This window comes from Ambystoma mexicanum, chromosome 5q (assembly GCF_040938575.1).
Source record: "Ambystoma mexicanum isolate Mex_15411 chromosome 5q, UKY_AmexF1_1, whole genome shotgun sequence".
NCBI classification, from domain to species: Eukaryota; Metazoa; Chordata; class Amphibia; order Caudata; family Ambystomatidae; genus Ambystoma; species Ambystoma mexicanum.
In genome coordinates, this window is record NC_090933.1 from 861,816,480 (window position 1) to 861,828,201 (window position 11,722).

The following is an 11,722-nucleotide window of genomic DNA, read 5'->3' on the forward strand; positions in this document are numbered from 1 at the left end:
AGGGAGACACAGGGCATGAGCGGGGGTGGGGGCAACAGCAGGGAGACATGGGGCATGAGCAGGGGGTGGGGGGAACACGAGGGAGACACGGGGCATGAGCAGGGGGTGGGGGCAACAGCAGGGAGACATGGGGCATGAGCAGGGGGTGGGGGGACCACGAGGGGGACACGGGGCATGAGCGGGGGTTTGGGGGTAACAGGAGAGAGACACGGGGCATGAGCGGGGAATGAGGGGCAACAGCAGGGAGACACAGGGCATGAGCGGGGGGTGGGGGCAACAGGAGGGAGACACGGGGCATGAGCGGGGGGTGGGGGGCAACAGAAGGGAGACACGGGGCATGACCAGGGGGTGGGGGGCAACAGGAGAGAGACACGGGGCATGAGAGGGGGTTGGGGGGTAACAGGAGACAGACACGGGGCATGAGAGGGGGTGGCGGGTAACAGGAGAGAGACACGGGGCATGAGCGGGGGTTGGGGGGCAACAGCAGGGAGACACGGGGCATGACCAGGGGGTGGGGGGTAACAGGAGAGAGACACGGGGCATGAGAGGGGTGTGGGGGGCAACAGCAGGGAGACACGGGGCATGACCGGGGGTGGGGGGCAACAGCAGGGAGACACGGGACATGACCGGGAGGTGGGGGGCAACAGGAGAGAGAAACGGGGCATGAGAGGGGGGTGGGGGTTAACAGGAGTGAGACACGGGGGTGGGGGCAACAGCAGGTAGACACAGGGCATGAGCAGGGGGTGGGGTGCAACAGCAGGGAGACACGGGACATGACCGAGAGGTGGGGGGCAAAAGGAGAGAGACACGGGGCATGAGAGGGGGGTGGGGGGTAACAGGAGAGAGACACGGGGCATGAGTGGGGGGTGGGGGCAACAGCAGGGAGACACGGGGCATGAGCAGGGTATGGGGGGTAACAGGAGAGAGACACGGGGCATGAGAGGGGGTTGGGGGTAACAGGAGAGAGACACGGGGCATGAGAGGGGAGGCGGGGAGTGGGGGTCAACCGCAGGGAGACGCGGGGCATGAGCGGGGGGTGGGGGCAACAGCAGGGAGACACGGGGCATGAGAGGGGGTGAGGGGTAACATGAGAGAGACACGGGGCGTGAGCAGGGGGTGGGGGCAACAGCAGGGAGATACGGGGCATGACTGGGGGGTGGGGGGCAACAGAAGGGAGACACGGGGCATGACCAGGGGTGGGGGCCAACAGGAGAGAGACACGGGGCATGAGAGGGGGTTGGGGGGTAACAGGAGAGAGACACGGGGCATGAGAGGGGGTGGCGGGTAACAGGAGAGAGACACAGGACATGAGCGGGGGTTGGGGGGCAACAGCAGGGAGACACAGGGCATGACCAGGGGGTGGGGGGCAACAGTAGAGAGACACGGGGAGTGAGAGGGGGGTGGGGGCAACAGCAGGGAGACACGGGGCATGACTGGGGGGCGGGGGGGCAACAGCAGGGAGACACGGGGCATGAGCGGGGGGTGGGGGGCAACAGCAGGGAGACACAGGACATGGCCAGGTGGTGGGGGGCAACAGGAGAGAGAAACGGGGCATGAGAGGGGGGTGGGGGTTAACAGGAGAGAGACACGGGGGTGGGGGCAACAGCAGGTAGACACGGGGCCTGAGCGGGAGGTGGGGGGCAACAGCAGGGAGACACGGGACATGAGAGGGGGATGGGGGTAACAGGAGAGAGACACGGGGCATGAGAGGGGGTGGCGGGTAACAGGAGAGAGACACGGGGCATGAGCGGGGGTTGGGGGGCAACAGCAGGGAGACACGGGGCATGACCAGGGTGTGGGGGGTAACAGGAGAGAGACACGGGGCATGAGAGGGGGGTGGGGGGCAACAGCAGGGAGACACGGGGCATGCCCGGGGGGTGGTGGGGCAACAGCAGGGAGACACAGGGCATGAGCGGGGGTGGGGGGCAACAGCAGGGAGACACGGGACATGACCGGGAGGTGGGGGGCAACAGGAGAGAGAAACGGGGCATGAGAGGGGGGTGGGGGTTAACAGGAGAGAGACACGGGGGTGGGGGCAACAGCAGGTAGACACGGGGCATGAGCGGGGGGTGGGGGGCAACAGCAGGGAGACACGGGACATGACCGGGAGGTGGGGGGCAAAAGGAGAGAGACACGGGGCATGAGAGGGGGTGGGGGGTAACAGGAGAGAGACACGGGGGATGAGCAGGGTGTGGGGGGGTAACAGGAGAGAGACACGGGGCATGAGAGGGGGTTGGGGGTAACAGGAGAGAGACACGGGGCATGAGAGGGGGTGGCGGGTAACAGGAGAGAGACACGGGGCATGAGCGGGGAGGCGGTGAGTGGGGGCAACCGCAGGGAGACGCGGGGCTTGAGCGGGGGGTGGGGGCAACAGCAGGGAGACACGGGGCATGAGAGGGGGGTGGGGGGTAACATGAGAGAGACACGGGGCATGAGCAGGGGGTGGGGGCAACAGCAGGGAGACACGGGGCATGACTGGGGGGTGGGGGGCAACAAAAGGGAGACACGGGGCATGACCAGGGTGTGGGGGGCAACAGGAGAGAGACACGGGGCATGAGAGGGGGTTGGGGGGTAACAGGAGAGAGACACGGGGCATGAAAGGGGGTGGCGGGTAACAGGAGAGAGACACGGGGCATGAGCGGGGGTTGGGGGGCAACAGCAGGGAGACACGGGGCATGACCAGGGTGTGGGGGGCAACAGTAGAGAGACACGGGGCATGAGAGGGGGGTGGGGGCAACAGCAGGGAGACACGGGGCATGACCGGGGGTGGGGGGGCAACAGCAGGGAGACACAGGGCATGAGCGGGGGGTGGGGGCAACAGCATGGAGACACGGGACATGACCGGATGGTGGGGGGCAACAGGAGAGAGAAACGGGGCATGAGAGGGGGGTGGGGGTTAACAGGAGAGAGACACGGGGGTGGGGGCAACAGCAGGTAGACACGGGGCTGGAGCGGGGGGTGGGGGGCAACAGCAGGGAGACACGGGACATGACCGGGAGGTGGGGGGCAAAAGGAGAGAGACACGGGGCATGAGAGGGGGGTGGGGGGTAACAAGAGAGATACATGGGGCACGAGCGGGGGTGGGGGCAACAGCAGGGAGACATGGGGCATGACCGGGGTTGGGTAGCAACAGCAGGGAGACACAGGGCATGACCGGGGGGTGGGGGGCAACAGGAGAGAAACACGGGGCATAAGCGGGTGGGGGGAACACGAGGGAGACACGGGGCATGAGAGGGGGTGGGGGTAACAGGAGAGAGACACGGTGCATGAGCGGGGGGTGGGGGGGCAACAGCAGGGAGACACTGGGCATGAGCGGGGGGTGGGGGGCAACAGCAGGGAGACACGGTGCATGAGCGGGGGGTGGGGGCAACAGCAGGGAGACACGGGGCATGAGTGGGGGTGGGGGACAACAGCAGGGAGACATGGGGCATGACCGGGGGGTGGGGGGCAACAGCAGGGAGACATGGGACATGAGCGGGGGGTGGGGGGTAACAGGAGAGAGACACGGGGCATGGGCGGGCGGTGGGGGGCAACAGCAGGGAGACACAGGGCATGACCGGGGGTGGGGAGCAACAGGAGAGAGACGCGGGGCATGAGAGGGGGTGGGGGGTAACAGGAGAGAGACACAGGGCATGACCGGGGTGGGGGGCAACAGGAGAGAGACACGGGGCATGAGAGGGGGGTGGGGGGTAACAGAAGAGAGACACAGGGCATGAGCGGGGGCTGGGGGCAACAGGAGAGAGACAGGGGGCATGAGCGGGGGGTGTGGGGTAGCAGGAGAGAGACACAGTGCATGAGCAGGGGGCAACAGGAGAGAGAGAGACACTGGGCAAGAGAGGGGGGTGGGGGGTAACAGGAGAGAGACACGGGGCATGACCGAGGCAGTGGGGGGCAACAGCAGGGAGACACGGGGCATGAGCGGGGGTGAGGGGCAACAGCAGGGAGACACAGGGCATGAGCGGGGGGGGCAACAGGAGAGAGACACGGGGCATGAGCGGGGTGGCGGGTAACAGGAGAGAGACATGGGGCATGAGCGGGGGTGGGGGACAACAGCAGGGAGACACGAGGCATGACCGGGGGTGGGGGGCAACAGGAGAGAGACACAGGGCATGAGAGGGGGGTGAGGGGTAACAGGAGTGAGACATGGGGCATGAGAGGGGGTGGGGGGTAACAGGAGAGAGACAGGGGGCATGAGCGGGGGTTGGGGGGCAACAGCAGGGAGACAGAGGTCATGGGCAGAGGGTGAGGGGCAACAGCAGGGAGACACGGGGCATGAGCGGGGGTTGGGGAGAACACGAGGGAGACACGGGGCATGAGAGGAGGGTCGGAGGAACACGAGGGAGACACAGGGCATGAGCGGGGGGTGGGGGTAACAGGAGAGAGACACGGGGCATGAGAGGGGGTTGAGGGGCAAAAGGAGAGAGACACGGGGCATGAGCGAGGGGTGGGGGGCAACAGCAGGGAGACACGGGGCATGACCGGGGGTGGGGGCAACAGCAGGGAGACACGGGGCATGACTGGGGGGTGGGGGGCAGCAGAAGGGAGACACGGGGCATGACCATAGGGTGGGGGGCAACAGCAGGGAGACACGGGGCATGAGCGGGGGTGGGGGGAACACGAGGGAGACAAGGGGCATGAGCGGGGGTGGGGGTAACAGGAGAGAGACACAGGGCATGAGCAGGGGGTGGGGGCAACAGCAGGGAAACACGGGGCATGAGCGGGGTGTGGGGGGTAACAAGAGAGAGACACGGGGCATGAGCGGGGGTGGGGGCAACAGGAGGGAGACACAGGGCATGAGCGGGGGGTGGGGGCAACAGCAGGGAGACATGGGGCATGAGCAGGGGGTGGGGGGAACACGAGGGAGACACGGGGCATGAGCGGGGGGTTGGGGGTAGCAGGAGAGAGACACGGGGCATGAGCGGGGAGTGAGGGGCAACAGCAGGGAGACACAGGGCATGAGCAGGGGGTGGGGGCAACAGCAGGGAGACACGGGGCATGAGCGGGGGGTGGGGGGAACATGAGGGAGACATGGGACATGAGCGGGGGTGGGGGGCAACAGCAGGGAGACACGGGGCATGACCGGGGGGTGGGGGGAAACAGCAGGGAGACACGCGGCATGAGCAGGGTGTGGGGGGTAACAGGAGAGAGACACGGGGCATGAGAGGGGGTTGGGGGTAACAGGAGAGAGACACGGGGCATGAGCGGGGGGTGGAGGCCAACAGCAGGGTGACATGGGGCATGAGCGGGGGTGGGGGGAACAAGAGAGAGACACGGGGCATGAGCGGGGGGTGGGGGCAACAAGAGGGAGACACAGGGCATGAGCAGGGGGTGGGGTTAACAGGAGAGAGACACGGGGCATGAGCAGGGGGTGGGGGGCAACAGGAGGGAGACACGGGGCATGAGCGGGGGATACACAGGGCATGAGCGGGGGTGGGGGGTAATAGGAGAGAGACATGGGGCATGAGCAGGGGGCAACAGGAGGGAGACACGGGGCATGAGCGGGGGGTGGGGGGCAACAGCAGGGAGACACAGGGCATGAGCGGGGGTTGGGGGGCACACGAGGGAGACACGGGGCATGAGAGGGGGGTGGGGGCACACGAGGGAGACACAGGGTATGAGAGGGGGGTGGAGGGTAACAGGAGGGAGACACGGGTAATGAGCAGGGGGTGGGGGGTACAGGAGGGAGACACGGGTAATGAGCGGGGGTGGGGGGGTACAGGAGGGAGTCACGGGTAATGAGCAGGGGGTGAGGGGGTACATGAGGGAGACACGGGTAATGAGCGAGGGTGGGGGGAATGGGATGTCCTCTCCTTGGTCCTCCGCAGGCCACTGTGTGCTGATGCTGTGTCTCCTGCAAGTCTGCAGCAGCCTGAGACGTTCAGGTTCAGGAAGTGTAATCCACATGAGCCTCATTCAGCCCCATTGGAGGCCCCACTGTCCTCTGATCTTATCGCATCGGAATTTTCGCTTGTTCCGTTGTGATAATCACTTGTGAAGTCTGAAGTCACTGCAGAGCTTGCCACAGATGCCAATATACGAACAATAAACTAAGATGGCGGGCGTCTCTGAAAATACGACGCACTGCACGCTTTACTGCAGCCAATGGGAGAGCACGTCAGATGTCAGCAGACATCACGCAAGTTGCTTGCCCAATCCCCGTCCTGTCCTCGGAGCGAACAGGGAAATGTGTCCGCGAAGAGAACACAGATATCACTAATTTTTTTTCACTTACATTTTTGTCTTTTTAAAAAAAACTACTGGACGGATTTACGCCAAATTTAAAAAAAGCACAGTTTCGAGACCAAGCCGCAGCCCGCCGCTTCTGCTGCAAATTTGGTGTAAATCGGTCCAGCGGTTTGGGCTGCAGGCGTGAGCAAAGCTTTTTCCCATTATGTCTATGGGAAAAAAAAGTTTTGGGACCCCTGGACCAAACCTCACCAAACTTTGCAAATAAAATTCAGAGTGGGCCATATACTTGTTTTGCAAAGTTCGGTGAGGATTCGTCCAGGGGGAGCGAAGTTATAAGCCACCCAAAAAGTGCTCTTCCAATGAAAACAGCAACTTAACCATAACTACCGTGGCCATGTAATATATATATATATATATATATATATATATATATATTTATATTCAGTGAAAAAACTTTGTTAAAAGGACGTTATGGTTAAGTTGTGCTACTAAAAACCTATGAAATTCAGTGAAAAAACGTTGTTAAAGGGATGTTATGGTTCCAAGTAAAACCGAAAAACCCTTGAAATTCGCGAGTTATGGTAAGCTAAGCAACCATAACTCGCGCCACCACCGTGCACTGCTAAGACTAACACCCAGGACATCAAAGATGACATCACAAATATCATTGATGACATCACTGATGACATCACATGTCTAGCCCCTTCTTTTTTGTTCACTGCCATATCTAGGCCAGGTGGGTTTATTTACTGACAGTCAGAAACTTACATTTCTAAAGGTATTGCATTTATAGATATTGCTATTCTCACATGTTCTTACACTACTTTCCTTAGAATTTAATCGCATATTATGATGTACATATCACATATTATGATGTACATATATAGGGGTAGAAGCAGGCCTGAAACACAGCAATCATTTTTGTGCATGAATACAATCATGTAGATTATACACATTTGCTAATGGTACTGCCTCTTGTTTCCTTACTTTACTCTCCATACATAAGCCCCATATTTGTATGCATTGTACTCTATTTATGTTTTGTGTGTATAAGTAGAAATATGTAATAAGTGATGCATTATTAGCTACTTAGCACATGTTTCACAGTACGGGAAAGTCTGATACAGAAGCATTCACCGTTTATTATATAACTTTGGAAAATTACAAATATAGCACCTCTGTGGTGTATGCTGCAGCCAATACCTACATTTCTGTATGAGTAGGTTACTGTACTAGAAAAAACACTGCAATGGAATGTTCTTTAGAACGCTAGATTGCATGATGAAGTATGTAATTTATTACACATCTCCCGATAATCCCTGATACTTTTTTGCCAACATTACATTCACAACCCCTTGTATGAAAAATAAATGCACATGTGATGTCATCAGTGATGTCATCAATGATATTTGTGACGTCATCTTTGATGTCCTGGGTGTTAGTCTTAGCAGTGCACGGTGGTGGCGCGAGTTATGGTTGCTTAGTTTACCATAACTGGAGAATTTCAAGGGTTTTTCGGTTTTACTTGGAACCATAACGTACCTTTAACACAGTTTTTTCACTGAATTTCATAGGTTTTTAGTAGCACAACTTAACCATAACGTCCCTTTAACAAAGTTTTTTCACTGAATTTCATAGGTTTTTAGTTGTGCAACTTAACCATAACGTCCCTTTAACAAAGTTTGTTCATTGAATTTTATAGGTTTTTATTAGTGCAACTTAACCATAACGTCCTTTTCAAAAGATGAAGACCACTAGCATCCTAGGTCCTCAAAGTGGGAACCCCGGGCGGTAAAATAAAGATTTTTCTTCCCAAACCGGGACGCCTGTGGCATCCTGGTGAAGGAAGGAAAATCTTTTACCAAGATGGCCACCATGGAAAGGGAAGGCAGAGTGTATAAAGAGAACACAACAGGGCATCAGCAGGGGGTGTGGGGAACAAGAGGTCAACAAGGGGCATCATAGGAGGGGGGGACAAGAGGAATACACGGGCATGAGTGGGGGTGGGGGAGAACAGGGGAGACACGGGGCATGAGCGGGGGGTGGGGGGAACAGGAGGGAGACATGGAGCATGAGCGGGGGGTGGGGGTAACACAAGGGAGACACGGGGTATGAGCAGGGGGTGGGGGGATCAGGGGAGACACAGGGCATGAGTGGGGGATGGGGGGAACAGGGGAGACACGGGGCATGAGCAGAGGGTGGGGGAAAAGGAGGGATACATGGGGCATGGGTGGGGGGGAACAGGGGAGACACAGGGCATTAGCGGGGGTGAGGGGAGACATGGGGCATGAGCGGGGGGTGGGTGGAACAGGGGAGACACAGGGCATGAGCGGGGGATGGGGGAACAGGGGAGACATGGGGCATGAGCGGGGTGGGGGGAACGGGAGGGAGACACGGGGCATGAGCAGGGGATGGGGGAACAGAGGAGACACAGGGCATGAGCGGGGTGTGAGGGGAGACATGACGCATGAGCAGGGGGTGGAGGGAACAGGAGAGACACAGGGCATGAGCGGGGGGAGGGGGAAAAAAAGGAAGTAGACACGGGGCATGAGCGGGGGGTGGGGGAACTGGGGATACACGGGGCATGAGTGGGGGGTAGGGGGAACGGGAGGGAGACACGGGGCATGAGCAGGGGGTGGGGTGCAACAGGGGAGACACGGGGCATGAGCGGGGGGTGGGGGGAACAGGAGGGAGACACGGGGCATGAGCGGGGGTGGGTGTAACAGGGGAGACACGAGGCATGAGCGGGGGTGGGGGGAACAGGAGGGAGGCATGGGGCATGAGCAGGGGGTGGGTGAAATGGAGGGAGACATGGGGCATGAGCAGGGGTGGAGGGGTGAGCGGGGGTGGAGGGGACACGAGGGAAACACGGGGCATGAGCGGGAGTGGGGGGAACAGGAGGGAGACACGGGGCATGAGTGGGGGTGTGGGGAACACGAAGGAGACCTGGGGCATGAGCAGGAAGTGGGGGGAACATGAAGGAGACACAGGGCATGAGCGGGGGGTGGGGGGAACACGAGTGAGCCACGGGTCATGAGCGGGGGGTGGGGGTGGTACACGAGGGAGACACAGGACATGAGCAGGGGGTGTGGGCAATAGAAGTGAAACACGGGGCATGAGCGGGGGGTGCTGGTGTACACAAGGGAGACACGGAGCATGAGCGGGGGTGGGGGGTACAGGAGGGAGACACGGGGCATGAGCGGGAGGGACAGGGCAGACACGAGGCATGAGCGGGGTGTGAGGGGAGACATGACGCATGAGCGGGGGGTGGAGGGAACAGGGGAGACACGGGGCATGAGCAGGGGGTGGGGGGAAAAAAGGAAGTAGGCACGGGGCATGAGCGGGGGGTGGGGGAACTGGGGACACACGGGGCATGAGTGGGGGGTGGGGGGAACGGGAGGGAGACACGGGGCAGGGGGTGGGGTGCAACAGGGGAGACACGGGGCATGAGCGGGGGGTGGGGGTAACAGGGGAGACACGGGGCATGAGCGGGGGTGGGGGGAACAGGAGGGAGGCATGGGGCATGAGCAGGGGGTGGGGGAAATGGAGGGAGACATGGGGCATGAGCAGGGGTGGAGGGGTGAGCGGGGGTGGAGGGGACACGAGGGAGACACGGGGCATGAGCGGGGTGGGGGAAACAGGAGGGAGACACGGGGCATGAGTGGGGGTGGGGGGAACACGAAGGAGACCTGGGGCATGAGCAGGGAGTGGGGGGAACATGAAGGAGACACAGGGCATGAGCGGGGGGTGGGGGGAACACGAGTGAGCCACGGGTCATGAGTGGGGGGTGGGGGTGGTACACGAGGGAGACACGGGACATGAGCAGGGGGTGTGGGTAACACAAGTGAAACACGGGGCATGAGCGGGGGGTGCTGGTGTACACAAGGGAGACACGGAGCATGAGCGGGGGTGGGGGGTACAGGAGGTAGACACGGGCATGAGTGGGAGGGACAGGGCAGACACGGGGCATGAGCGGGGGTGTGGGGTAACACGAGGGAGACACGGGGCATGAGCGGGGGGTGGGGGGAACACAAGGGAGACACGGGGCATTAGCGGGGGATGGGGGAACACGAGGGAGACACAGGGCATGATCAGGGGTGGGGGGAACAGGGCAGACACGGGGCATTAGCGGGGGGTGAGGGGTACAGGAGGGAGACACGGGGCATGAGCGGGGGGTGGGGGGTAACACAAGGGAGACACGGGGCATGAGAGGGGGTGGAGAGAACACGAGGGAGACACGGGGCATGTGCTGGGGTGGGGGGAACACGAGGGAGACACAGGGCATGATTGGGGGATGGGGGAACAGGGCAGAAACGGGGCATGAGCGGGGGGTAGGGGAAAACATTAGGGAGACACAGGGCATGAGCGGGGTGTGGGGGGAACATGAGGGAGACACGGGGCATGAGCGGGTGGTGGTGGTAACACGAGGGAGACACGGGGCATGAGTGGGGTTAACATAAGGGAGACACGGGACATGAGCGGGGGGTGAGGGCAACAGGAGAGAGACACAGGGCATGAGCGGGGGTGTCGGGTACACAAGGGAGACACGGGGCATGAGCGTGAGATGGGGGAACAGGGCATATGCGGGGCATGAGTGGGGGTGGGGAGCAACACGAAGGAGACACGGGGCATGAACAAGGGTGGGGGGAACACGAAGGAGACACGGGGCATGGGAGGGGGTGGGGGGAACACAAGTGAGACACGGGGTATGAGCGGGGGGTGGTGGGGTACAAGAGGGAGACACGGGACATGACCGGGGGTGGGGGTAACACAAGGGAGACACGGGGCATGAGCGGCGGGTGGGGGGTACACGAGGGAGAAGGGAGGCATGAGCAGGGAGTGGGGGATAACACGAGGAAGACACGGGGCATGAGCACGGGGTGGGGGAACAGGGCAGACACGGGCATGAGCGGGGGGTAGGGGGTACAGGAGGGAGACAAAGGGCATGAGCGGGGAGTGGAGGGTACAGGAGAGAGACACAGGGCATGAGCAGGGGATGGGGGGGACTGGGCAGACACAGGCCATGAGCGGAGGGTGGGGGAAAAGGAGGGAGACACGGGGCATGAGCGGGGGGTGGGGGGAACAAGGGAGACACGAGGCATGAGCGGGGGGTGGGGGGAACATGGGAGACACGGGGCATGAGCATGGGGTGGGGGGAACAGGGGAGACATGGGGCATTAGCGGGGGGTGGGGGGAACAGGGGAGACACAGGGCATGAGCAGGGGGTGGGGGGCAAATAAGAGAGACAAGGGGCATGAGCAGGGGGGTGGGAGGGGAAAGAAGAGAGACACGGGGCATGAGCGGGGGGTGGGGAGGAACGGGAGGGAGACACAAGGCATGAGCGGGGGTGGGGGATCAGGGGGGAGACACGGGGCATGAGCGGGAGTGGTGGGTACAGGAGAGAGACACAGGGCATGAGCGGAGGTTGGGGGGGACAGGGCAGACACAGGGCATGAGCGGAGGGTGGGGAAAAAGGAGGGAGACACGGGGCATGAGCGCGGGGTGGGGGGAACAAGGGAGACACAAGGCATGA